Genomic DNA, 22,116 nt, shown 5'->3' on the forward strand with positions numbered 1-22,116 from the left:
GTATCTTTTAATGTATTGGGCTAGACTTGGCCTGCTCCTGGTGCGGGCTCTGCTCTGTTCCTTGTAAGGCCTCTCTTTTTTTTGAGCTACGTGTTCGTTTCTATTCTAGCGAAAGCCACTCCAGCGTGTTTTTTTTTGGACGAAGCCATTTTAGCGTGTCATCTCCCTAAAAAAATACCATCTTTTAGTTATGCAAAATTAAATACTGATGAACTTTGTTATTTGCTTGCAGAAGAAGAACCAGCAGAGCGAACCCAACTTCCAATTTCATAAAGATGAAATCTTTGGTGAAAATTGTATGTGGGTGTTGATTGGAACCATCGGTTCTACTCAGTTTCAGTGTTTAATTGATCCTTATGTTGTTGGATGATGTTTGTTTTTATGTCCTCAGGAGTCAGGAGCATGTTATTGGCCGAGTCAAGCTCATCACTCCGCACCAGGAGCTTTCAGATTATAAAAATGGTGGCTAATCGTTGGGAGCTTAATGCAGCCAACAACGTTTCTGCTATTTTTACTTTCAGATTTCAGTTTGATTTTTAGCTTTTTGTTGGTCATTTTTTTATTGTTGCTCTCAATAATTTCTGAGTTTGAATTTGAATATTCTGCTTCGTGCATGGACTAAGCTTATAAATAAAAAAGATTGAAATTGTAATGAGCTAGGTGTTGTTAATAATATGTTAACTCGCAATTGTACGGGGCAATTAGTAGTATAGCAAGACAAGTACGAGGTCGTACCCACGAAGACTGAGAAGTTCAAATTAGTTATGTACTTTAGATTACCAAATTCAAGAAGTTAGGAAGTTAAATCTAAAACAGAATTTAAAGCAAGAGTGAGTTTGAAAACAAATGCAGCAAGATTAAAATGAACTTTGAAGTGAGAATGCTTGTGATTATAGAAAGAAATGAACAAACTGAAATTGCAACGGAAAGCAAGTAAACAAAAGTAACAAAGGGTGGTTTTGAAAGTTAAAACACAGGTTTGGAGACTAGGGCATTCGATTCACCATAACAATTCAATTCTGGGTTATAAAGATTCAAGTAACAAGTCTAATTCAGATTCAAAGATTGATTCTAGCTAAAGTATGATTAGGCCATGGTGTTTGGTCCTAACCTTGTGTTCCTAATTCCCTAATTTGATCATTTGTTGTCTAACCTAAAATTAAGCATTAGGAACCCATTAAGCATAGAAGAACATTTTAAACAACCAAGTATGTATCTAATCCCTGTTGTCGAATGTCCATACATACTCTTCCTATTCATAGTTCAATTCGAATTAAAGCATGGTGTATACTCTTAATTCAAACCAAGATAGTTAACAAACAAGTTCTAATGGTGATCAATCATTCAAACAAGCATGTTAACTTATAAGCATAATGAATAAGAACATGAATCATGAATCAAACTTGAAACTCCAAACTTATAAACCCAGAATATTCATGTTAGGTTACATCGAAGCCCTAGTTATGGATTTAGCTACTCATAATGGAAAAGAGACTTGAACAGAAATGAGAAAACATAATGAATGCAATAAGAGTAGAAAAACCCTTTTTCTGAAGTTCTTGTGGTGTCCAAGGCTTCTCCAAGTGCTTCTCCACTTCTAATGCTTCTCCAAGAGCTTCCCCACTTCTAGAAAGATGTATGAAGGATATGGAGGTGATTTGGGATGAGTTTGAGTGAGTGGTGATGGCTAAGGAAGATGAAATTCGTAGGGAAATGGAAGAGAAGTTTGCTGAAGTTGTTTTGGTGATTGTTGGAGTGTTTGGGATTGTGAGAGTGTTTGAGGATGGTTGGAGTGAATTGTGGGGGTTGTGAATCTCAGGATTTGTTGTGTCTTGAATGTGGAATGGATGTGGTATTTATAGGGAGAGGGGAGTGATAAATCTGAATTCAATATGGCTAATGCATACAACACTTGCATTATAAAAGATGAATTGGTTGATGCACTTCACTAATGCATACAACACTTGCATTATAAAATCTGAATTGGTTGATGCACTTCAGCAATAAATCCCACCAGCAGCCCTAGCTCATCTTCATGTCACCATGACCAAGCTTCCAACCAGCTACAATAGCTCATGCCTAGCTCACCATGACCAAGCTTCCAACCAGCTCATCCTGAGGTCAGCATGACCAGCAACTTCAAGGGCTTACAACTTGGGCTAGGCTGAATCAAATGAAGACTTTAAGATGTCCATTGTGAATTTCAGAATGTGTATGATCCAACCACACAAGTATTGGCCCAATCCAAGCTCGGAGGAGGAAGTTAAGGCCGAAACAAATTGCTAACTCAGTTTGCTCGCTGACAAAATCCATCCTGAGCATGGTTCTGTGTTTGCTAGGTGACGGACTCCAGATTTATCCAATGGGGCTGAATTTTGGATATGTTATAGTACACACCCATTGGAACAACTTTCATGAAGAATGTTGCCTCATCCGAGCTATGTAGGTTGCTGAAACAAAGCTTGCAATATGACCTACGGAACTGGACTGGCAGGGGGCTGTAGCCAAAATGAGTTTGTCTTTAAGCTCTTCTTCTCTTCATCCAAATTAGGCCTTAACATGCATGAATTGCATGAATTATGCTCTCTTGCTCTTTTGGCCTACAAAACACACAAAGGGAGGCAAATAACTCAAAATTATAAGAAACTAAGCAAAAGAAGTAAGTAAATTGGGCATGTATATGTATGAAATTATGAGCTTAACACTAGGCAAGAGCATGCGCTATATTTTGACATTGTCTTTGAGTGAAAGTTTATGAGTGAGACACAGTTGCACAAAACTTATTATATTTTCTGTATCTGAGTTCACAGATGATCACTAAGGGGTCGTTTGGTACGGCGGATTGTTATGGACTGAACTAAATTATGGGACTATCTTGGATTGGCTTGGATTGGACTAAGCTGGATTAAGCACTGACCTACGTTTGGTGCTGCGTCGGACTAAGAAGCTGGATTGTAAAAATAGTGAAGACCTATGTTTGGTGTTATGTAGGACTACAAAATAAATATTGTAATATTTAAATTTAATTAAGGATTCTAATTTTTTTTTTAAGGCTTTCTAATATCTTTTTTAGAATAATAATATATAAGCATTTTTCAAGTGTATTTTTGTTAATTTATGTTCTAAAAAATAATAAAAATTCTATTTAAAAAAACTAGATAATAACATCATAATTGATATAAACAATTAATAAATAAAATTTAAGCTAAAATAATTAATTAACTATAAACTAATAAAATATTTGAGAGAACCACAAATATCTTCTCTTCTTCCTCTTCCCGTCACCTCACCACCTACAATCCTCCTCAAACCCATTTGCCTACCTCCCCAAACCACACAGCTTAGGCCATGCTTTCCACAAACACAACCATGCCTCTTTTCTTCCCTATCACCCCACTTTGCCCCTAATTAAGGCCATCAGATTCTTACCCACATTAACAAAACGAACAAGATGGGGATGATTATGATGATGATGGGGTCCTATTGGATTGCTCACAGTTGGAAGAGGCGATGAAAGAGGGAAACGCAATAGCCTATTAATTGGGGAAGAAACATTTCCAAAGGTTACAGACCCACCATTAATCTTCTTCTATTTTCAAGAATCCAAATTCTTCATCCCTTGATTTTTGTTTCCCAAAATATGTCACTCTTTGGTTTTTAATTTTTTCAAATGGAATTATTGGCTCTGTGGAAATCGGTTGTGCAAGGGATGTTGTGGTTGTGCAGGGGAGGTGGAGATGCCAAGGTTCTGGGTTATGCAGTGGGTTGGGTGGTGATAGGTGTTTAATTGGGTATGGTTTTTGGTATGATACGGTTTACAGAAAACAAAAATCCAGAAAATCTAGTTCCAAATGAAGAAGAAGGAGAAATTGGTGTAGTTCGGACTCGCCTGTTTTATTTAGCGAGTTCGCTATTTTGTGAACCACTTTTCGACTTCGCTATATTAGAGCAGCGAGTGAAGGGTTTTGATCACTGTTGTGCTATTTAGTCTCATTTAAGTTAGTCCCCTCTTTTACCGAACATGGGTTTCCAGTGTTATTTAAGCTAGTCCTATCCAATCCAATCCAAGGAGGTGTACCAAACAGCCCCTAAGATCAATCTTTGGACAATTTTAAATGACATTACGATGATGTATAATATAAAGATTACAAAGAAAGTGCCAATTCCCAAAATAATAGAGATACCTTCACACCAACACCAAGAATGGCCTTTTCGAAAAAGTCACAACAATTTTAATACTCATATAAAAGACATAAACGTTGAGTGTTGTGGTCCTGAAGCAGTCATACATAACATGGTTAAAGAGGAGAAAACAAAAAGAAAACAGTATACAGTGAAAGAAGCCTTTCTAAAGAAAATAGTTAAAACTTCATAAAGTATTTACAACATGAACACAACAATGCTGTCAACTATTAAATGTATACAATTGAAAGATAAATTCCAAAAGATTTTAATACAGTTTATCACAATTATGAACTTAGACTTATCGTGGAGACCGAAATGTTGTTGATGGAGACGAATTTTGTTGTAGAAGATGGGGTAAATTGTGAGGAATCGGTGGCCAACGTCGAGAGTGATGTTGGAGGAGCAAAATAGGTGGCCACCGGCATCTTGGATGGGAGAATGGGAAATGGAACTTCAAAGTTAAGCACTTGGATCGCTTGTTGTATTGAAGGTCTGAATTTATAATCCGGATGAGCACACCACAACCCAACAATGATCAAGCACTCCATTTGTTTCTCATCAAAATGTCCACAAAGTTTTGGATCGGCTGCTTGAATAAGTGTGCCTTCTCCATAAAGCTCCCACACCCACTCTACCATTTCGATTTGGCTACTTTCTAAACTGAGATCGATGGGTTTCCTCCCGCAAGCAATTTCCAAAGCAACAACTCCAAAGCTGTAGATATCGGATTCCTTGCTAGCCTTTCCTGTGGTAACGTATTCCAGAGCCATATAACCCCTGGTTCCAGCCACAATTGTTGTTTGTGACTGTTTTCCGTGGTCCACAAGTCGAGCTAACCCGAAATCCCCAAGTTTCACATTGAAATTTGAATCCAACATAACATTGCTGGACTTGATATCCCTGTGGAGCACACACTGTTCCCATTCTTCATGTAGATAAAATAACCCAGAGGCCAAACCTTGAGCAATACTGTATCTTATCTGCCAAGTTAACAAGCCTTTTTCTTTGAAAAGATGAGAATCTAAACTGCCATTGGGCATGAATTCATAGACAAGCATGAGTTCTTTTTTTTCATGGCACCAACCAATGAGTTGCACCAAATTCCGATGCCTTAGTCTACTAATGATCCTCACTTCTGATGCATACTCTTTCAATCCTTGTTTAGATCCGCTGGATATCCTCTTAACAGCAACATGTGAGTTTAAGTCTTTTATGAAGCCTTTATACACGCCTCCAAATCCTCCCTCTCCAAGCTTCTCTCCCTCCTCAAAATTTCTTGTTGCTCGAGCCAACTCGCGGTAGGAAAACTTCCTTGGGCCGGTGCCCTTTTCAAGTTCCTCATGAATAAAGCTATTAGCGAAAGGATTCTCATCATGTTCCCCTGCTGCTTTCCCCTTCTTCCAAAAAATGAGCCAAACCAAACCCAACCCAGCAACCAAGATTAGGCACCCACCAACACCCAAACCAATTGGGAGTCCTATATTGGCATTCGCATTTCCTGACTTGGGTTCATCAACCAGAGCAGTTGAAGTAAAATTCCATGAGACAATCTTATGCACAGCAACCTCACTACCTGTTGCAGCAGAGAACCCAACGATGACCCAATCCGGCAAGTATTGTTTCAGATCAACCATGTAAGAAAGATAATTGATTACCTCAACTTGGGTACCATTTGTACCATTTTGGAAACTTGTGAAGGCAACACTGAGATTTTTTGAGCTAGAGTTATAACTAATCCGAGCACTGTTTTGTTTTCCTTCCTCAATACCACCATTCCAAGGCATGGTAGTATTAGACTTGAGAGAGTTGACGTCGATACCAACATGATCGCCGTCAGGATCCTTGGTGGTTGGCGCTGGATTGTTGAAGATATCAAACTCCACTGCCACAAATGGATACTGAGTCCTTGAGATGTCTCCAGGAAGGTATTCGACAGGGAGGCCGAGGTTGCCACCACCTCCTGTTGCACTGTTGAGTAAGGATCCATGTGGTGCAACAAAGAACACCATCCCGTCAGCGTGGCCTGAATCTATTATGAATGCGAAAGTTGTGGTAAAATCAGCTAGTTTTCCAGTGGCATTTTCCCGGAGGAGGAAGGGCTCACGATAGGTGGCTCGACCTACGTTCCCATTTTCTTTGGGGCATCTGGTGAGTGTGATGAGCTGCCTGCCAATACAAGCTTCTCCCTCGAGGGATATGGTGTTGGTGCTATTGGGAAAGCTTGGGAAGTTGAAGGTTAAAGGAGTTGCAAGAGGGCTGAACAGAAAGAAGAGGAGGGATAGAAGAAGGTTTGGTGATTGGAGTGCCATATCTAACCTTTTTGCAGAGACTTTAGCAAACAAGCAATTGAGTTTTTAGCTCGACATGGTATTTATGTGTGTTTAGTTGCATTGAGTTTTCAGTTTGACGTGGAATGCAATAAAAATATACACATGAAAATTAAACTCTTTTGAATCTTGTATTTTGTTGTCTTATAGTTTTTGTTGTTTGCAAAGGTGACTTTTCTTAATTCATTGTCTTATTCAAGAGAGTGTGGTGATGATGGGAGACCGGTGACCATGGTGGTGACGGTCTTAAATTCCCTGTCTAATTTAAGAATGGCCGGCTCTTGTGGTGTGGCAGGTGAAATTTTTTGTCCAAATTGATTGACATTTGGCATTCAGAAGGCTTGAGTGAGATTTGAGAGAGTTGAATTTTTTGTTTTCTACTAATCTAGTCATCACCTCTTCTCTTTTGGGTTTTTGTTTTCATCAACATCTAGTCAGTGATGATGTGGGTATTTTTAAGTGAATTTCATTATCCTTTCCATCTTATTTTAGGCTTGATTATTGTTTACACCATAATCAACCGAGCATGTCCAGCCTTAAAAACAACTAGCATCAAGGCAGACTCGCCTTCTCCCCTGCCGAAGGAAGACACTCTTCCAAGGTGCCAGACACCTGCCAAAGCTCCCGACTGCTGAAGGTCCCAGTTGCTGAACCTAATCTCAAGGACACGTGTCGCCACCACAGCGACTTGGACAAAGTCCCACATCGGAAATCTACACAAACCTCCCACTTTCACTTCCCTATAAATAGGGAATAATACCCTGGCAAAAAGGGTAACAAAACTCTCACTCTTACTGTTACTCTGCCAAAATTACCACTGGTAACTGACTTAAGCATCGGAGAGCCTTCGGCCGGCACCACACCGGTGTCTGAAGCTTCATGACCGCTTCTTCCACTTTGTCTTCTGCAGGGTACCCAGCTACTGAAGATCCAAGTCCTCTACCTAAGTTGACCCTCTACCATTTCGGGCATCAACAATTATTATTATTATTATTTTTAATGTGAGTTTTACTAAATTTCATTTGACTAATTCTGCTTTAGGTGTGGGTTAATCTTTCTTTAAACAAAACAAAAACTAAAGGAAACATATCAACTAATGAAATTTTAATCAGCTAACATGGGCCTCTTTAAATACAACAATGCGCATAAAAGTTCAAGTGAAAACAATACATAAATTAATTGAGAATAAAAGTTAAATACAGGTTTATCACAAATATCAACTTAGGTCTGTTGTGATCACTCAAGTGTTGTTGATGGACACAAATATTGTTGTAGAAGATGGGGTGATTGTGAGGACTTGGTGCTTTCCGAAAGACTCGGTTTGACCTCTTTCAGAACTAATAGTTTCACTGACCAAGGTTGAAAGTAATCTTGGAGGAGCAAAATAGGTGGCCACTGGCATCTTTGATGGGAGAATGGACAATGGACAAATCGATGTATAATTAGGAGACACTATCCTAATTAATTATTGTATCTATTCCTTATAAAGCACTCATGTAAACTCCTATATATACCTTCTTATGGAGAAGAATACAAATTAACCTAAAGTATTCAAACTATATTCATATTTTAACAAGAAACTCATGTTCTCTTCCAATTTAATTAAGATTTTTTGTTTTTGTTTTCAAATGCGGGTTAAGCCAAATCATGTGGACCTTTGTGAATCTAGAAGGTCATTTACATTAGTTAAGAAATGCTTTGCCCACCAATGCTAGTTTTTCTTACTTTTGGCTAAATTGGGCTTTTATACCTACCTTGAATGATGATGATCCATTAAGTTGGGCTTGGAACACCTAAGTTAGGAGTGGGCCTTTAAACTGGTAAATTGGTGAATCGAACCAGCTGGAAAAACTGCAAAAATCGAATCGTTTTAGTTCTTGATTTTTGCAATTTCTAATTTCTTTTGGGAGGGAGAATATTTCCGAGAGAGTAGGTAAGCTTTACAGATCAAATTGTGATCTAAAATAGTAGCGCAGCAGCCCTTGTTTACCAATTCAAACCACAACTTTTCATGGAGAGGACTTCAGAAAAATGCAATGAAACGAGCATCATTGAGAAGGGTTGGAATTGTAAACTAATCTGGAAGTCCCTTTATATATAATTGATAAATTATAGACCTCAATAGTAGAAACAGATATGCGTCCAACCTGAATATATGGCTTGATAAAAAGGAACAAATCGTCTCTTCATTATACGATCTATTAATTTTAATCCAAATACCCAAACACGAAATTAGTATATAGCCAAGTTATGTGCATATCTACTTAAAGAATTCAAATATAAATATAAATTTTATATAAAAAATTGAATATAGGTACAACACAATTATTAAGTATAAATTTAATTTGTGTACAAAAGTGAAGCTGATGGAGAAGAATGGGAAGCGGAAGATGAGGTGAACTGTGATGAATTGGTGTTGTAACCATAACTTAAAGACTCTGTTTGACCTCTTTCGGAACCAGTAACATCACCGGACAAGATTGAAAATGATACCGGAGGAGAAAAGTAGCTGGCTACTGGCATCTTTGATGGAAGAATAGGCGGCGCAACTTCTAAGCTAAGCACTTGAATTATTTGTTGTGTCGAAGGTCTGATCTTGTAATCTGGATGAGCACACCACAAACCAACAATCAACAAGCACTCCATTTGTTTCTCATCAAAATCCCCACACAATTTTGGGTCAGCTGCTTCAATGACTTTCCCTTGTCCATAAAGCTCCCAAACCCACTCTACCATGTTAATTTTACTTGTTCCCAACTTGGGATCAATGGGTTTTCTCCCACAAGCTATCTCCAAGGCAACAACCCCAAAACTGTAAACATCAGTTTCCTTGCTAGCCTTTCCAGTGGTGACACATTCAGGAGCCATGTAGCCCATGGTTCCAGCCAGAACAGTGGTTTGTGATTGTTTCCCGTGGTCAACAAGTCGAGCCAACCCGAAATCTCCCAGTTTAGCGTTGAAATTCGAATCCAACATAATGTTGCTGGATTTGATATCTCTGTGCAACACACATTGTTCCCATTCTTGATGTAGATAGAACAATCCGGACGCCAAGCCTTGAGCAATTCTGTACCTTGCCTCCCAACCTAACAAGCTTTTTCCTTTGAACAAATGGGAATCTAAGCTTCCATTGGACATGAACTCGTAAACAAGTAGGAGTTCTCTCTTTTCGTGGCACCAACCAATCAGTTGCACCAGATTTCGATGCCTAAGTCGACTGATGATTCTTACTTCTGCTGCATACTCCTTCAGCCCCTGTCTAGACCCACTTGATACCCTCTTAACAGCAACATATGAGTTCAAATCTTTTACGAAGCCTCTGTAAACCCCACCAAACCCTCCCTCTCCAAGCTTCTCTCCCTCGTCAAAATCATTTGTCGATTGAGCCAATGTCTTGTACGAAAACTTCTTTGGGCCTGTCCCCTTTTCGAATTCCTCATCAATCGGATCGTTGACCATAGGATCTTCATCATTGTCGCTACTTTCCCCTGTTCCCTCCTTCTTCCAAAAAATGAACCAAACCAAACAAAACCCACCAACCAAAAGAACACACCCGCCAACAACCAGCCCAACCACAAGTCCAATGTTGGTGCCATTTCCTGACTCGGGTTCAACAATGGGGGTCGGCTCAGGAGGTACTGGTGTGTTGTTTTTTGCATTCTCATCAATCAGCGATGTCGAATTGAAACTCCATGAGTTGATCTTGTACAGAGCAATCTCAAGACCTGTTGCAGCAGAGAACCCAACAATCACCCAACCCTGCAAAATCTCATTCAGATCCACCTTGTAATCAAGATACTTCTCAATCGAGACACCATTTTCATAAGTAGTGAAGGTAACGCTAAGATTTTTTGATCCAGAATCGTAACGAATCGAAGCATTATTGTCTCGTCCCTCCATAATGCCACCATTCCACGGACTGGTATCATTAGACTTGACAGAGTTGACATCAATACCAACATGATCGCCGGCGGGATCTTGGATATACGTCTCTGTATTCTGAAAGATGTCAAACTCCACTGCCACAAACGGGTACTGATTCGTCAACTCGTTTTTTTCTGTGTGTATGATGGGGAGGCCAAGAGCGCCGCCTCTGCCTATTGTTGTGTTGAGTGCAGACTCGTTTGGCGCCAAAAAGAAGGCGAGCCCGTCTGCATAGGGTGTTTTATTTTGCGAGTCGATGGTGAATGTGAAAGTTGTGGTGAAATCAGCGAGTTTTCCCGTGGCGCTGTCGTGTAGGAGGAAGGGTTGGCTGTAGGTGGCTCGGCCGGCGCTTTGGTTTTTTGGGTCGTCAACAGCGCTACTGGTGAGTCGGAGGAATTTGCCGTCGACGGAAGCATTTCCCTCGAGAGATAGGGTGTTGATGATGCTATTTGGGAAGGTGGGGAAATTGAAGTTTAATGAGGTTGCACAAGGGGCTAAGTGAAACAAGAGAAGAAGAAGAAGGACAACCATTTCTAATTTGCTGGTAAGGTTACAGATCAAATTGTTGGGTCTAAAATAGAGCAGAGACTTCAATATTTGAAAATGCTTTAATCAGCAGTTGTTTGCTTACCAATTCAAATCAAAATAATTTTTACTTGGACTTTGACGACGCCAGGGGAAAATTAGCAATTGACTTTCTAGCTTGACATGTATTTATTTAATTACTTATTTCTTTGTGCTGATGCAGGATTGCCGTCCTGGTATTTATGTATTTATTTAATTACTTATTTCTTTGTGCTGATGTATTTATTTAATTACTTAATATTTAAAGTTTATCGTGATCCAACTTCAAGCCAATTAGTTGTTTTCACTTGGGCAAAATAGGCAGACACTGCTATAGTTACTACAAGCCAGCATCTGTTCTGTTCCTACAAATTAATCTCGTGTGTGTTCTCTCTCCACCAAAAAAGGAAAAAAAAAAACTCATGTTTTCAGTGCATAAAGATTAAAGAAAGATCATGGTCTAAATTTTCTTGTTTATTGCTTTGTGCCTTTTGTGTGGTATTTGGTAATCCACCGGGACAAATACTTTTTAGTTCCCACGAAACATGCGTTAGACTCTCAGGCCCCCAAATAGTTTGTTTTGTGGGAACTAAAAAGTCTTTGTCCTGGTGGATTAAGAAGAGAAGGAGAAGAAGGACGACCATTTCTAATTTGAAGAAGAAGGACAACCATATCTAATCAGCAATTGTTTGCTTACCAATTCAAAATTAAAGAAAGATCATGGTCTAAATTTTCTTGTGTCTTATTGCTTTGTACCTTTTTCGTGGTATATTGGGTCTGACACACGTTTTGTGGGAGCGAAAAAGTTAGAATTCAGATTCAAAGTTCAAAGTTCAAAGTTCGGGTTTTCAGTAAATTCATAGTCGTTGCATTGGTCATGATTAATGATCCGACCCGATTCAGAAGTTCTAGATGATGTTTATAGTTACAAAATACAAAGGAGAGAAGCTTCCAATCCAACTTGAATTTCTGGATTAAGGAAAAAAAAAAAAAAAAAAAGCACAATCTCCGATCATACGTCAGTATCATCTACAATACATGAGGACCATTTCACCAAAACAAACAGAAAGACTCCAAGGTACTGACTAGTATTCCCTTCCCGCGCAAGAAAGCTATACGCCTGAACACTAGAACGATTTTAAGGAAACATTAATAAAAACCATATATATGCCAATGTAGCTAGTTTCCCCCAATTTCGACCATTGTTGTCATAATAATTCTAGTTTTTTTTGACAAAGACTCGTAGTTTATTCAAAGTTGCAATTAACTTTAATATGTTTTTATTGTTAAATGGAGGAACGAAAGATGACGTGAGCTGCACGTGCATGGGTAGGGTCAAAAGCATGTCCCTATTGTTAAATAACTAATAGGGATGGGGAACCGAACCAAGCCAAACCGACGAGTACGTCATTACTCAATGACAAACTATTCGGAGGAGCAAATCTCAAAATTGACGTTGAACCACTACATCAGACAAGCGATGTTGTCGCTTCATCGAACCAACAGTTCGATTTAGCTTGGTGTTGGTTTTTGAGACAATTCGCTGTGATGGGATGCCAAACCTGTGCTCCGCGGTGATGATCCCAATAATCCCAGAGGTATTGACATACATTTCATTCAAGAACTTTGAGAATTGGTATGAAATTGCGTTCTTATGTTTGGTAAACGCATTTTTGGGAATGCGATACCTAACTCATGGGTATGAAGAACTTCCCATATAGGGGGAGATTTCATAATAAAACACAGGTGGATATCCGACGCCTTGACGCAACCGCCTGTGATGGTTGGAGGAAAATCATAATAAAACGAAGACAAATAGGGGAAGCCTTTTGTCTTTGAGAATGAGGGGAGAGGAGAATGAAGGAAGATAAGAGGGGAGAGGGGAGGAAGAACAGTGACTTCCTCCCCCTCAAAGTGAAAACGGCTATGGGAGTGTTTTTTCTGAGAGAGAGAGGGGGCTAAGGTTTCTCATGTGGAATATCACTTTTGACCCTTAAACTCTTGGTATTAATATTTTTTGATTTTTTTATAAATAAATTAAGGGTATGGTTGGAAAATTGAACAACTTTTCATTCCTATTAACTTCCTCCCCCCTCAAAGTGAAAACGGCTATGGGAGTGTTTTTTCTGAGAGAGAGAGGGGGCTAAGGTTTCTCATGTGGAATATCACTTTTGACCCTTAAACTCTTGGTATTAATATTTTTTGATTTTTTTATAAATAAATTAAGGGTATGGTTGGAAAATTGAACAACTTTTCATTCCTATTATTGCACAAAATAAACATGAAAATGAGAGAAAAATGATATTTCATAGTCCTCATTTCCCAACGTTCCCAAACATGGGAATGAACATCTTCCATTTTCATCTAGTGGGATTAAACATGTGAATTTCATTCCTACGAAATTCAATCCGCGAACCAAATGGGCTGGAGAGAGCTAGTGAAAGCTACCTTTGTAGGCTTGCATCAATTGTCAAAACTAGAGAAGACTGCAAAGCAAATTTTCAAGTAGAGAGCATATGTGTGGCGCATAGTTAATTAATTTACCAATTCAAATGAGAACATTTTTCGTTGGAAGACTTGAGACATTGGTTGATTCCACTCTTCTTTTATTGACTTTTTAAAATTTGACATATCATCTTATATATTTTTATTTGCAGCTTTACCTTGTATGGTATTTTTATTTTCTTGATTCGTTCAACATGCTATTCATTGTTTGAATAAAATAGTGGATCAAGATTCAATAGAATGGTAATGACGGGATGGGAGAAGAGACCACGGTGTCTTGAGAGTGAAATAATGGAGAAAAATATCACATCCAGGATCGCTCCGCTGTAGCATGATATCGTCTGCTTTGGGCCCCCCCTCTCTGCCCTCACGGTTTTGTTTCTGGGAGCTCACGAGCAACTTCCCAATGGGTCACCCATCCTGGGATTGCTCTAGCCCCAACTTGCTTAACTTCGGAGTTCCCATGACTCTGAAGCCAGTGAGCTCCCAAAAGGCCTCGTGCTAGATGAAGGTGGGAATGTACATATTAGGCACATCACCCCCTCTTCGTTGGTCGATGTGGGATGTTACAATCCACCCCCCTTAGGGACCCGATGTCCTCGTCGGCACACTCGCACCACATGGCAGAGTGGCTCTGATACCAAATTGTCACATCCCGGGATCGGCTCTGCCGTAGCACGATATTGTTCGCTTTGGGCCTCTCTCTCTGCCCTCGCGGTTTTGTTTATGGGAGCTCATGAGCAACTTTCTAGTGAGTCACCCATCCTGGGATTGCTCTAGCCCCAACTCGCTTAACTTCGGAGTTCCCATGACTCCGAAGCCAATGAGCTCCCAAAAGACCTCGTGCTAGATGGAGGTGGGCATGTACATATAAGACACATCACCTCCTCTCTGTTGGTCGATGTGGGATGTTACAAAAAACTTAGTTACGACATGATATTACTGATTTATTATTCCCGATCAATAGTGTTATGTCACGTAAAAGTGTTATTATGTGTGTCATAACGTTATTTGTCAGGATAGCAAAATAGTGTTATCCCCGTTTAGTGTAGAAATTGTAGAATAATACGGTATTATCACGTTAGGCTGATGATACTTCCATTCAAAATTTACCATGTGTATTATTTTTTATAAGAAATTAAACTTTTTGTTCCAGCTGTATTTGAAACTCCAATTTTACCCTTCAAATTAAAAAAAATTAAAAGAAATAGAAAAGAAAATGTTCCAGCAACAATCGGTCGCCCTCAATCTCACTGTTGTGCCTTCGCTCTGCCTCCCATGGCTGCCGTCATTCCTCTGTTTCTTTATTTTTGCAATTAGATCACCTCCCATCATTGCCCTTCTCCCCAATTGTGCCAAGCAAGCTCCTTTCTTCAACAAACAATACCGTGAAGAAGACCCAAATCCCATTTCAATTTGTTAATCAGGTGCATAGCAATTTGTCCAGTCCTGCAAGCATCAAACCCATAGTAGCAAGTCTTTCGATCACGTTGTATGTGTTAGATATGAAGATATTATTACGAATTTGGTCACTCCGCCGGCCCTTCGTCTTTCTCCCTGAAACTGCAACTTCTCTTGAACCAATGGAAGCACCTGCAAGATCTCTAATCATTGCAAATGGGTCCATATTCAAACAAAGAGGCTTTAATCATTATCAAATTGAAATTACTAATTTACTGAGACATTTGAATGCACATCGGAAAGACAGAGAGGAAGGTGTCAATGCAATGGTAGGGGTTGTATTCATATTCTCTGTTTTTCTAACAATTTTTTAAATTTTGTTGTGAAGGGTAAAATTGGAGTTTCAAATCCAACTGGAACAATAGTTTAATTTCTTATAAAAATAATACAAATGGCAAATTTTGAATAGAAGTATTACTAGGGGACGTGGTGATACCGTACTATTCTATAATTTCTCCAATTTAATTTTTTATCTTATATTTATTGCTTAGTCCTGTTTGTGAGGTTGACGGGCCAAAGCCAATAAGTCTGATAATTATTGCATGTTGGATAGAAATTTTGTGAGTTAATAGTTTGATAAAGTTTGGATGGAAAGATGGATTGAACTCATTGAAGTGCTTGGGGATGTAAATGGATTTAGAATTCAGAACTGAAAGCCTACCCAATTGTATGTACTATTCAAATATAAAATTAAATTACAAAAAAGTTTGTACATTATTATAAAACAACAATTAAAATTAAAATTATTTTGAGTACAAAAGTGATGCTGATGGAGAAGAATTCGATGCAGAAGATGTGGTGAACTGTGAGGAATTGGTGTTGTGGCCATAACCTGGACCTCCTTCTAAATCAGTACTACCAGACAATATTGAAAATGATAGCGGAGGAGAAAAGTAGCTAGCCACCGGCATCTTTGACGGGAGAATAGGCAATGGAACTTCGAAGTTAAGCACTTGAATTGTTTGTTGTATCGAAGGCCTGATCTTGTAATCTGGATGAGCACACCACAACCCAACAATCAACAAGCACTCCATTTGCCTCTTCTCAAAATCTCCACAGAGTTTTGGGTCAGCTGCTTCAATGACTCTCCCTTCACCATAAAGCTCCCAAACCCACGCCACCATAGTGATTTGACTGCTCCTGAACTCGGGATCAATGGGTTTTCTCCCACAAGCTATCTCCAAAGCGACAACTCCAAAACTGTAAACATCCGTTTCCTTGCTAGCCTTTCCGGTGGTCATACATTCGGGAGCCATGTAGCCCATGGTTCCAGCAAGAACAGTAGTTTGTGATTGTTTTCCGTGGTCCACGAGTCGAGCTAATCCAAAGTCCCCAAGTTTTGCGTTGAAATTTGAATCTAACATGATATTGCTGGATTTGACATCCCTGTGCAGCACACATTGTTCCCATTCCTCATGGAGATAGAACAACCCGGATGCCAAGCCTTGAGCAATTCTGTATCTTGCGTCCCAAGCTAACAAGCTCTTTGCTTTGAACAAATGGGAATCTAAGCTGCCGTTGGACATGAACTCATAAACAAGTAGGAGTTCTTTTCTTTCGTGGCACCAACCAATCAGTTGCACAAGATTCCGATGTCTAAGTCGACTAATGATCCTTACTTCAGCTGCATACTCCTTCAACCCCTGTCTCGACCCACTCGATATCCTCTTTACCGCAACATTTAAGTTCAGGTCTGTTATGTAGCCTCTGTAAACTCCACCAAATCCTCCCTCTCCAAGCTTCTGTCCCTCATCAAAATTGTGCGTTGATTGAGCCAATTTTCTGTACGAGAACTTTTTGGGGCCTGTCCCGTTTTCGAATTCCTCATCAATCGAGTCATTCACCGTAACATCTTCATCACTACTTTCCCCTCTCTTCTTCCAACAGATGAACCAAACCAAACCCAACCCACCACCCAAGACAACAAGTCCACCAATACCCAACCCAAGCACTAGTCCAATATTGATGCCATTTCCAGACTTTGGTGTGGTGTTCTTTGATTTTTCATCAAACCGTTGAGTTGAATGGAAGCTCCATGAGTTGATCTGGTGCAGAGTGGTAGTAGCATCTGTTGCAGCAGAGAACCCAACAATCACCCAACCTTGCAAAATCTCATTCAGATGAACCATGCAATCAATATAACTCATCACTTGGACACCATTCACATAACTAGTGAAAACCACATTAAGACCATTTGATGTAGAATCGTAACTAATGCTAGCACTATTCACTCGACCCTCTGCAATACTTCCATTCCAAGGTTTGGTCATCTTAGACTTGACAGTGTTGATGTCAACCCCGACATGATCTCCTTCGGGATCTTGGATAGAGGTGACTTCATTATGATAGATGTCAAACTCTACTGCTACAAAGGGGTACTGATTTTTTGATGTGCTGTTTTGCGGGTTTTCCACTGCAAGGCCTAGACTGCCTCCTCTGCCTAAAGTGCCGTTGAGTAAGGACCCTTTTGGCGCTATGAAGAACGCCAGTCCGTCAGCATATGGCGTTTTGCCTCGGGAGTTGATGACGAATGTGAAATTTGTGGTGAAGTCTGCAAGCTTTCCTGTGGCGTTGTCGTGGAGGAGGAATGGTTGACTGTAGGTGGCTCGGCCCACGCTTTGTTTCTTTACGTCGTCAACAGCACTTTTGGTGAGTAGGAGGAATTCTCCATCGATGTGAGCATCTCCCTCCAGAGATATGGTGTTTTTTCCATTTGGGAAGGTGGGGAAATTGAAGTCTAATGATGTCACACAAGGGGCTAACTGAAACAAAAGCAGAAGAAGGAAAACCATTTCTAATTTGTTTTTCGTTTTTGGGTAAGCTTACAGATCAAATTGTGATATAATATAGAGCAGAGGCTGTAGAGTTTATTTTCAAAGTGCTTTGATCAGAAGTCCTTTGCTTACCGATTCAAATCAAGAAAAATCTAGTTTGAGGAGGTCTTGATGAGACCTATTCGACGCTTACTCTTGTATTTCTTCTTCTTCTTCTTCTTCTTTTTCTCTCTCAAATATTTTCGGTCATTTTCAATTTATTATAATAGTGCACCAACATTCAAGAGGGAGCTTGGTCACATGGTCTAAATTTGCTTGTGAATTTATTGCTTTGTATGTTTTGTGTGGTATTGGTTGGCGGGAAGCTTGCACTGCTATAAAGAGTAGGCGGGCGAGTCATGTGGTGTGGGGACTTGAGAGACTAGTAAGTTTTGTCTTGGTGGATTGATAAGGCTTGGAAGTGGTTAGAATTCAGATTTGAGAGTTTCTCTGCTAATGAGCCAACTTAAAACTTTCTAGAAGTACCTTTTATATAGACTGAACACAAGAGAGGCAAGCGTCCAACTTGGATGAATTGATAAATGAAAGAGTATATCCATCATATGCGAGTGTCATCTACAAGATGAAGTTAGATAAGGGCATGGCACCAGAACAAAGACTCCAAAGGAGAAAGCGGTTTTCGCGATCGAGTTTTTACTTTATTTGTTCATGTAGTTTCAGTTTTTGTGATCAAAGACAAGCAATTTATTTAAGCTTGCAGTCAACTCCAACCAGTTAAATTTGTTAAACGTAGGAACGTAAAGAGTGGATTTCATGTTGGGCCAGAAAGCCGTACACCCTTTGACAAATTTAACAAAGATTGGATTTCAAGTAAACTACGTATAGCCCTAAATTACCAAAATTATAATAACAAGATGTGAAAATCGAAAGAACAATAAGACTATAAATATCATTTGACCGTAAAAAAATATTAATTAAAGAAAGAAAAGAAAAGAAAAGCAAAATGAGCGTTAGGTACACCTAAAAGAATGAAAGTACAAGAGTTAGAGTGAGTTGGCTTGATAGTTAGGAGGATGTGGAAGTATATTCGATCTGCATATGATATATCCAATACCCAAACACAAAAGTGTTGGTAAAGGATAAGGTCTTAGCTAGCTGGGTTCAAGTCTTGAAAGCAAAAGAGAAGTATATATTTACAACTAAATACAACAATGTCGTCAAGTGTATCCATTTAAAAAAAATTCAAGAATAAAAGTCAATAACGAAAAATCATGTCGGCGCGATACATTGGATTGAGATCATAATGGTGGTATAAGTTGTAACGTGAAGGCTCCATTGTATCACTAAGAAAACAATGCAATAAGAAAGGAAATGTGGATAGTGTTGTAATAGATAAGAATTAATTGTTGTACAAAATGCGTCTAACTTATGAGGAATTAGTGCTATAAGCATACCCTGAAGACTCAATTTCACATATTTCAAAAACCAGTAGTGCTACAAGAAGACATTAACAATGGGAGTGATGGTGGAGGAGTAGAATAGGTGGCCACTGGGATCCTTTGCGGGAGAACGGGCAATGCAGCTTCAAAGTTAAGCACTTGAATTGCTCGATGTATTGAAGGCCTCATATTGTAATCCGGGTATGCACACCACAACCCAACTATCATCAAGCATTCCATTTGTTTCTCATCAAAATCTTTGCACAATTCTTCATCAGTCGCTTCGAGGAGTTTCCCCTTTCCATAAAGCTCCCAAACCCATTCTACCATATTGATTTGACTCCTTTCCAAGTGAGGGTCGATGGGTTTTCTCCCACAGGCTATCTCTAATGCAACAACTCCGAAGCTATAAACATCGGATTCCTTGCTAGCATTTCCGTTGGTAAGACATTCCGGAGCCATGTAACCCATAGTTCCAGCCAAAACCGTTGTTTGTGATTGTTCTCCATGATCCACAAGGCGAGCCAAACCGAAATCCCCAAGTTTTGCATTGAAATTTGAATCCAACATAATGTTGCTGGATTTGATATCCCTGTGCACCACACATTGCTCCCATTCTTCATGTAAATAGAGCAACCCAGAGGCCAAGCCTTGAGCAATTCTGTATCTTGCCTCCCAAACTAACATATTTTTTGCTGTGAACAAATGTGAATCTAAGCTGCCGTTGGGCATGAACTCATAAACAAGTAGGAGTTCTCCTTTTTCGTGGCACCAACCAATGAGTTGCACTAAATTTCGATGCCTAAGTCGACTGATGATCCTTACTTCTGACGTATACTCCTTCTGCCCTTGTTTCGACCCCTTGGATATCCTCTTAACAGCAACATATGAGTTCAAATCTTTTATAAAGCCTTTATAAACCCCACCAAACCCTCCTTCTCCAAGCTTCTTTTCCTCTTTAAAATCACTGGTGGCCAGAGCCAATTCATTGTATGGAAACTTCCTTGGGCCAGTCCCCTTTTCGAACTCATCATCAACAACTATGGCCTCTTCCTCACTTTTCCTGAGTCCCCCTTTCTTCCAAAACAAAACCAACCCCACAACCAATATAAGACATCCACCAACACCCAACCCGACTGCTAGACCAATATTAATGTGGTCATTTCGTGACTTAGGGTTGTCTTTTGCACTTTCATCAAGCAAAGAAGTTGAATTAAAACTCCAAGAATTGATCCCATGTAGAGCAACCGGAGCCCCCGTTGAAGCTGAGAGGCCAACAATAACCCTATCCGGCAAGTGCTGATTCAGATCAATTATGTGATCGAGATAATTGATGGTTCTCTGCAGTTGGGTACCATTTGTACCGTTAACGAAACTCGTGAAGGCAACAGTAAGTATTTTCGAGCTAGAATTGTAATTAATCCAAGCTTCATTTTTTTGTCCAGCCGAAACCCTACCATTCCAAGGCGCGGTCTTAGATGACTTGAGAGAGTTAACATCGATACCTACATGATCGTAGATGGGATCTTGGATGGTTGGGATTCCATTTTGCGAGATATCAAACTCCACCGCCACAAACGGGTACTGATTCGTTGACATGTGTCCCTGGAGGTGTTCCACGGGGAGGCCAAGATTGCTACCTTTTCCTAGCTTGCGGTTGAGTAAGGACCCATCTGGCGCTAGGAAAAAGGTGAGTCCATTTCCATATTCGGAACTTTTTTGTGAATGGATGATGAATGTGAAATGTGTGCTGAAATCAGCGAGTTTTCCGGTAGTAGTTTCCCGGAGGAGGAAGGGTTTGTGGTAAGTGGCTCGACCGACGCTTTGCTCCTGTTGATCAAGAGAACAGCTTTTGGTGAGTCGGAGGAATTGTCTGTCGAGATTAGCATCTCCCTCCAGAGATATAGTGTTGATATCAGTAGGACTAAAGATGGGGAAATCAAAGGTTAATGGAGTTACTGAAGGGGTTATTAAACAGAACAGAAGAAAAAGGATTTGGTCAAGATTTTGTGAATGGTGTGTGATGATCCAATAGCCAGAGTAATTGACAAGCATTTCTAATTTTTTGGCAGTGAGTTTAGTAAAAAGCTTTGCTAGCTGAGAGACTGCAAGCAGAGTTAACTTTCCAAGGTGCTTATATATAAGCAGCCAGTGTTTACCAATTCAAATCAAAATATAATTTTCCTCGGAGGACTTGAGACGTATCGTTGAGTCTAAGTCTTGAGAAAAGAATGTTGGCAAATTTTGTTTGACTTGCATATTGTGTAATTTTATTTATGTTGTAATGTCAAATTGTGAACATCGACTAAACATTTACGCAAAAATCAACTTGATCAACGGTCTAAAATTCGCAATCTAATAATTGAACAGTCTTATCTTCATTTTTCAAGAATATATCACTTGAGCAACGGACATAAATAAGGAATTGAAGATTCAAGAGAGTGGTGGTGGTGTTGGCATGGGATGGGAGTGGAGACCACGGTGACGGTGACTATCTGAATTTCTTGTATCTATATATTCTTTGCTCAAATATTTCTTTTGCGTGGTTGACGGGGTGAAGTTGATGAATAGACGGGTCATGTAGGACTACAACAAAGGTTAATTCCACACTTGGGATGGAAGGAGGACGACAACAAAGAAGAAACTGGTTTGGATATTGCTGCAGAATTATTTGGAAAGTTTTGGGTTTTTTCTGTTGCTCTTTCCTTGATATGCATGTTTTACCTCTTTTCAGTGTGACTGGTCAGAGCTTGTAAATAATGAATTGATTAGATTGAAACAAAACACACTATGAATAGGTCTGATTTAATAACTCTGATGTAGATCTTTTTTTATATATTATAATATTTGCATTATGCAATAGATAATTTTATTGTTTATAACAAATTAGTTTTTTATGAGTATTCCAGGTCTTCTTTTCTTGGTCAATCTTGTGTT

General features: G+C 39.5%; 1 long non-coding RNA gene and 4 pseudogenes across 1 annotated transcript; 1 reads left to right on the top strand and 4 right to left on the bottom strand.

Annotated features, from left to right (window-relative positions):
• The first annotated feature begins 181 nt into the window (after positions 1 to 181).
• LOC110763259 (uncharacterized) lies at positions 182 to 2,822 on the top strand. The gene is made up of 3 exons (XR_002527702.2): positions 182 to 296; positions 392 to 660; positions 2,709 to 2,822. It is a non-coding gene; the product is annotated as an uncharacterized LOC110763259 (long non-coding RNA).
• A 1,272-nt stretch (positions 2,823 to 4,094) lies between these two features.
• On the bottom strand, positions 4,095 to 6,494 carry LOC110763268 (L-type lectin-domain containing receptor kinase IX.1 pseudogene; annotated as a pseudogene).
• Positions 6,495 to 8,776: 2,282 nt separating this feature from the next.
• On the bottom strand, positions 8,777 to 10,991 carry LOC110763256 (L-type lectin-domain containing receptor kinase IX.1 pseudogene; annotated as a pseudogene).
• A 4,677-nt stretch (positions 10,992 to 15,668) lies between these two features.
• LOC148295092 (L-type lectin-domain containing receptor kinase IX.1 pseudogene) lies at positions 15,669 to 17,758 on the bottom strand (annotated as a pseudogene).
• Positions 17,759 to 19,102: 1,344 nt separating this feature from the next.
• On the bottom strand, positions 19,103 to 21,369 carry LOC110745456 (L-type lectin-domain containing receptor kinase IX.1 pseudogene; annotated as a pseudogene).
• Between the last annotated feature and the right edge of the window lie 747 nt (positions 21,370 to 22,116).

This window comes from Prunus avium, chromosome 4, assembly GCF_965620075.1.
Source record: "Prunus avium chromosome 4, drPruAviu1.hap1.1, whole genome shotgun sequence".
NCBI lineage: Eukaryota > Viridiplantae > Streptophyta > Magnoliopsida > Rosales > Rosaceae > Prunus > Prunus avium.